Here is a 5,473-nt window from a genome sequence, read left to right as displayed (position 1 = left end):
CTTCCTGGGTGATTTGCATGTGTCTTAGTCTTAGTCACCTTATTATCCTGACACAAAAACACATGAGCATACATGTCTACACATGACTACACAAATGCAAACCTTTGCAAACACAATATTATGCTTTTGCACACACACACCTGTACACACACACCGGCATGTTTATACACAGGGAGTGTATGGTTCCTGTAAGCACTAAGTTAGCTGTTTTCATTTAATGACCTGTGGTTTAACCCTTTTGATCACTACCACCATTATCAGCACCAGACTGAGCAGCTATATCCTTTTATTAATCATGGTCATTCATTCATTCATTCATTCACAAAATATTTATGGTGGATTTACTCTGCACCAGGTCCCATGCCAAGCACTGGGGACACAGTTATGGCAAAGTAGACAAAGCATTTGTTCGTTTGGAGCTTAGAGTCCAGGAGGAATACATTAGATAATGACACAATCAAATATAAATTGCAAGATGTCACAGGTGTGATGAAGGGAGAGTGGGAGAGACCATGAGTATGTGTAACAGGAGGACACAGCATTATTCTAGTGCTGTACTGTTCCGTACGGCGGCCACTACCCACATGTAACTTTTTAAGATTTAAATTTAAATTAATTAACATTCAAAACGCAGCTCCCCAATCACACTAGCAACATTTCAAGTGCTTGAGAGCCATGCATGATTAGTGGTTACCCTATTGAATAGGTCAGAAGTAGAATCTTTTCATCATCACAGAAAGTTCTATTGGACAGTGCTCTTCTAGATCATCATAAGACTACAGAGCACTTTTCAAAGCTCATGCATGTTCATCATGTTAGTGTCGTATTTTGAGCTGGGGTTTTCAGACTCCTCTTAGAGATAGAGAAACAGACCCAAGAAATGTGCTCAATTGCAATGGGCCACATACCTAGATCTCCAGATGTCATTTCCCCTCTCTTATTTTAAGTTATGTTAAGATTACTAAAATAATAAAAGCTCCTAAAAAATCAAGCTGTATTCTGGTGTTCTCTTCTACACAGTGGGAGGGCGAGCAGTAGGAGAGATTGGCCCATTTGGTGCTGGCCATTTGAGGAATGCAAGCCCAGTGCTAGTCTCATAATCTCTAGGAATCTGTAGAGAGAGGAATTGAAGTAAACTTCAGCATTGGCTCATTCAGTCATTCGGCGACATTCATCAGGTACCTGCAATGTGTTAGGGGATCTTATGAGTAGGCAGCGTGCGTGATCCTTGCTCCCCTGGAGCTTTCTAACATTCTAGCAGGCAGACCACACATAAATTTGCAATACTGTTTCTGATAAAAACATGTGCTGTAAAGGAAATAAAGCAGAGAACTATCATGGAAAATGACTTGGACCGGGTGCTCCTTCAGGTAGGTGGGAGATGTAACATTTGCCCTGTGGACTGAATGATGCAGTCTGTCCCTTGGTCAGCCCGGGGCAGATCATACATGGAATACATGTTACTATCACGGTAGCTCTGCCACCAACTTACTGACGTTCAGGGAGCTTGGGTGACTTGGTCATGTGATGAGGCACTGATAAAGGGGGAGAACTGGAACCTGGAGCTTCCTCCCTCATATCTGGATGTTTCCCTATAGGGAGCTCCAAAGTTAAAAAAAAAAAAGTCAGCATCAAAGAGCCATGATGTATGAATCAGCTCAGGGCCCCGGGCGGGAGGACAGGGTAGGGCTGCATGCCCTGCTGGCTTCAGCAAAATTCATCAGCTGAGTTAACAGGGTCCCTCAGAATCCAGAATCCTTAAGGGCAGAGCTTCTATATCCTCCTTCTATCTGTCCTTCTCCCCACTTCAAATCAATTAAAAAAAAAAAAGTTTAACATTTAAAATAAATTGTATCATTACCTTAGATGAAAAATTAGTATCATTTACCATAGAGATAAACCTTAAAGGTAAATATGGTAAAAATGCACATACAATGAAAAAACAATGTTATGCAGTTATAAATGTGCCTTATGCTTCTTTTTTTTTAGACGGAGTCTCACTCTGTCACCAGGCTGGAGTGCAGTGGCGTGATCTTGGCTCACTGCAACCTCCGCCTCCTGGGTTCAAGCGATTCTCCTGCCTCAGGTGTGTGCCACCAGGCCCAGCTAAGATTTGTATTTTTAGTAGAGACGGGGTTTCACCGTGTTGGCCAGGATGGTCTCGATCTCTTGACCTCATGATCTGCCCGCCTCGGCCTCTCAAAGTGCTGGGACTACAGGCATGAGCCACCCTGCCTGGCCTTGCCTCATGCTTCTTAAAGAATGCTCTGTTTCTTGTTTCAAGAAGAAATCTTAGAGATGTTCTCCTTGATAGAAAGACCAAAGGATAATTGAACTGTAATTAATTCAATGTTAATGCCAAATTCGTAACTCTCCTAAAATCATCTCCTAAACTGAAGTGGTGAGCATTCCTTCCTTTAGGTGCTGACTCTTCATGGGAAGGTGTGGGTCCTTTGGAGATAATCCTGGCCCCCTGTACCATTCATTGAGGAGGAGTTGGCCAGGCTCTTGATGAAATTGGAGGCACCCAGGTCAAAGGGGCCAGAGAATGGAAGCAGCACTCCCTCCCACTCCTGCTGCAGAACTGGATGGAGTCTCATTAGTCCAATGACCCAACACTCTGAACTTGTTCCTCATCAGTAAAAATCCTGACGATAATGATCCTTGTCTCATAGGTTGTTGTGTCCCAGCATAGAGAAAGCCAATAAATAATCATTATAGCCACCATAATAATTGTCATCATCATCATAAACTACCACTCCCAACTTAAATGTGAGGGGTCTGCTCTTTCCTTACTGCCTAGACGGGTCCTTTATCCATGAGTCATAATGTTTCCTTCTTCCAGACCACACTCCCTCTGTGAAGGGACGCGGGGCTGTCTCACTCCTGTTAGGCTCTACTGGGCTGGTTGGGGTCTGCATTGGTTTTGGCTACTGGACTGCAATGGTTAAACACTTCCAGCTGGAAACAGAAAAATAAAAGTACTCTAAAGATGCAAAGGAGTCCTGGACAGGGTGATAGGAATCTTATTTTCAGGACAGATGTGTGAACCTGGAAAAGTGCCTACCCCTCTAGGGGTTCAGTCTTCTCTTCTAAATATTGGCAGATGGGGCGCTGGCTGACATGGTCCTATCTTCAGAGACTCTGATCTCCCCTTCTCTCCTTCTGAATAGGCTGTCCTAGGGATGAGCAAACCTGGACTCTCCCAGGTCTTACAACCTGGTTTCCAGACGGCCCCCCAGAGCCAGCGGGACCCGGCTGCCTCCTGGCTGAGCCATTAGCTGGTGAGGCGGCTGAGGCGGGTTAGCGCTCCCCCTGCTGGGGCTGAGAAGAAAAGCTCCTAGACCTGTGCAATGCATCTTAACCTCCAAGCTGTCATGACCCACAGAGGCCATCTAGTCCAGCCCTCTCATTTCCCAGATGGGGAAACAGGTTCAGAGGTTCAGAGACGCGGAAGAGACTCCCTCAAGTAGGATTGCCAGATAAAACAAAAGACTCCTAGTTAAATTTGAATTTCAAATAAACAGCAAATCATTTTGTAGTACACATACGTCGCATGCAACATTTAGGACATACTTCTACTAAAAAATTATTTGTTGGAAATCTGAAATTTGAATTTAAGCAGGCATCCTATTTCTCTGCTAGATCTGCCAACCGTACCTCCAAGTCCACCCACTGAGTTAATGTCTGAGCTCAAACTGCATCCCGGACATAGGTCAGGGCTTCTCCATCATGCCTGACCAATATCTTTCGGTTGCAGCCCTGCCCAGTACTCCGCAGGGGCATAGGAAAGGCTTGTTGACATCCTTCTGGGAGACAGCAAGTGGAAGGACATCTGAATCCTCACTTTGATGATCACCAGGAGTGTTTCAGACAGGAGGTGGGTCCTCCTCTGCCCCAACCTCTGCTACCATTAAAAACCCACCAGCAAGGTTTTAATGACAGAGATTCCTAACATCCCTGCCCAGTCTGGTTTACTAGATTAGGGAGGGGCCTGGACATCTGTATTTTAAAAAAATTCCCCAGGGGATTCTCATGCATAGCAAAGACCCCCTGGATTAGCTATAAGGAAGAACTACTTGGATGAGAAGATTGAAAATGGCACTATCAGTAATTGTCAATATTCACTATGTATAAAAACCACTGGCCAGGTGCAGTGGCTCATGCCTGTAATCCCTGAACTTTGGGAGGCTGAGGCAAGTGGATCACCTGAGGTCAGGAGTTTGAGACCAACCTGGCCAACATGGTGTAACCTCATCTCTACTAAAAATACAAAACATTAGCTGAGTGTGGTGGCACGTGCCTGTAATCCCAGCTACTCAGGAGGCTGAGGCAGGAGAATCTTTTGAACCCAGGAGGTGGAGGTTGTAGTGAGCCGAGATCACGCCACTGAACTCCAGCCTGGGCAACAAGAACAAAACTCTGTCTTAAAAAACAGAAACAAAAACAAAAACAAAAAACAAAAAAAACTTTGTGGGTAAGGGAAGGGGAGTGAGGAAGGAATGTAAAATCTGCAAAAACGCATATTCCCAGCTTTACTTCCAGGAATTCTGATCGAGTAGGTCCAGATTGGGACCTTTTGATAAGCACATGTATGTATTTGTAATGTGTTTTGTTTCTTAAAAAATGAAAATAAAACAGAAGCAAATATGGACAAATGGTAAGGGTCTTAGAAGCAGATATTAAGTACATGAATGATCAGTATTCTATTCACCACAATTCAAATATTTCACTAAAAATACTTTTAAAACTTAGGTAGATTTTAGGGGATTGTAATTCAGATGGTCAGAAAGCCATACCTTAAGAAATACTGGCTTGGAGGTAAGAGAGTGAAGAGAGTCACCCACTGCCAAACACATATTAGGTGCCCCCCATACCCAAGAGCTGGGAGAGTTGAGGAAGTTTCTGGGAGGAGATGGGCAGGACCTGGTCTTTAAGAGTGGGTAAGATTCAGAGAAGTAGAGGAAATTATGACCACCAGGAAGCAAGCAATCTGTGCAAACAGGAAAATAAGTGCCAGGAGACTCAGGTTGTATCTTGGTCACAGCTGGTGCCCTCCCTGTAAATGACCTCTGGAGTCTGCTATCACTATGCCCTCAGTCAGTACACTGCAGGCATAGTGGCCTCCTTTCTGTTCCTGAAACAGGCCAAAGTCTGCCCTGCCTCCAGGCCTTTGCACTCGCTGTCCCCTCTGGAACTGCACTGTTTCCCCAGCTTTAGTCCTGCCTTTTCTGCACCCTCCGCTTCTCAGTTCAGATGCCTCCTTCTCAGAAAGGCTTTGCTGCCTGCCCCTCTCACTCCCATCTCTCCTTCATATCAATGACCACAAGCTGTAATTATTATCTTGTTTATTTGCTTTCGTTCCCGAACAACTTTCACCCCCTCCCAGTCTGCCCCACCAAACTACAAAATGTAAGTTCCATGAGGACAGAGACCTGGTGTCTTCTGCTCATTGCTGTGTCTCCAGGTCTGA

The sequence above is a fragment of the Pan paniscus genome, chromosome 4, assembly GCF_029289425.2.
Source record: "Pan paniscus chromosome 4, NHGRI_mPanPan1-v2.0_pri, whole genome shotgun sequence".
Classification (NCBI taxonomy): domain Eukaryota; kingdom Metazoa; phylum Chordata; class Mammalia; order Primates; family Hominidae; genus Pan; species Pan paniscus.
The sequence above is the reverse complement of the archived record's forward strand: the minus strand, read 5'-3'. Positions refer to the sequence as shown.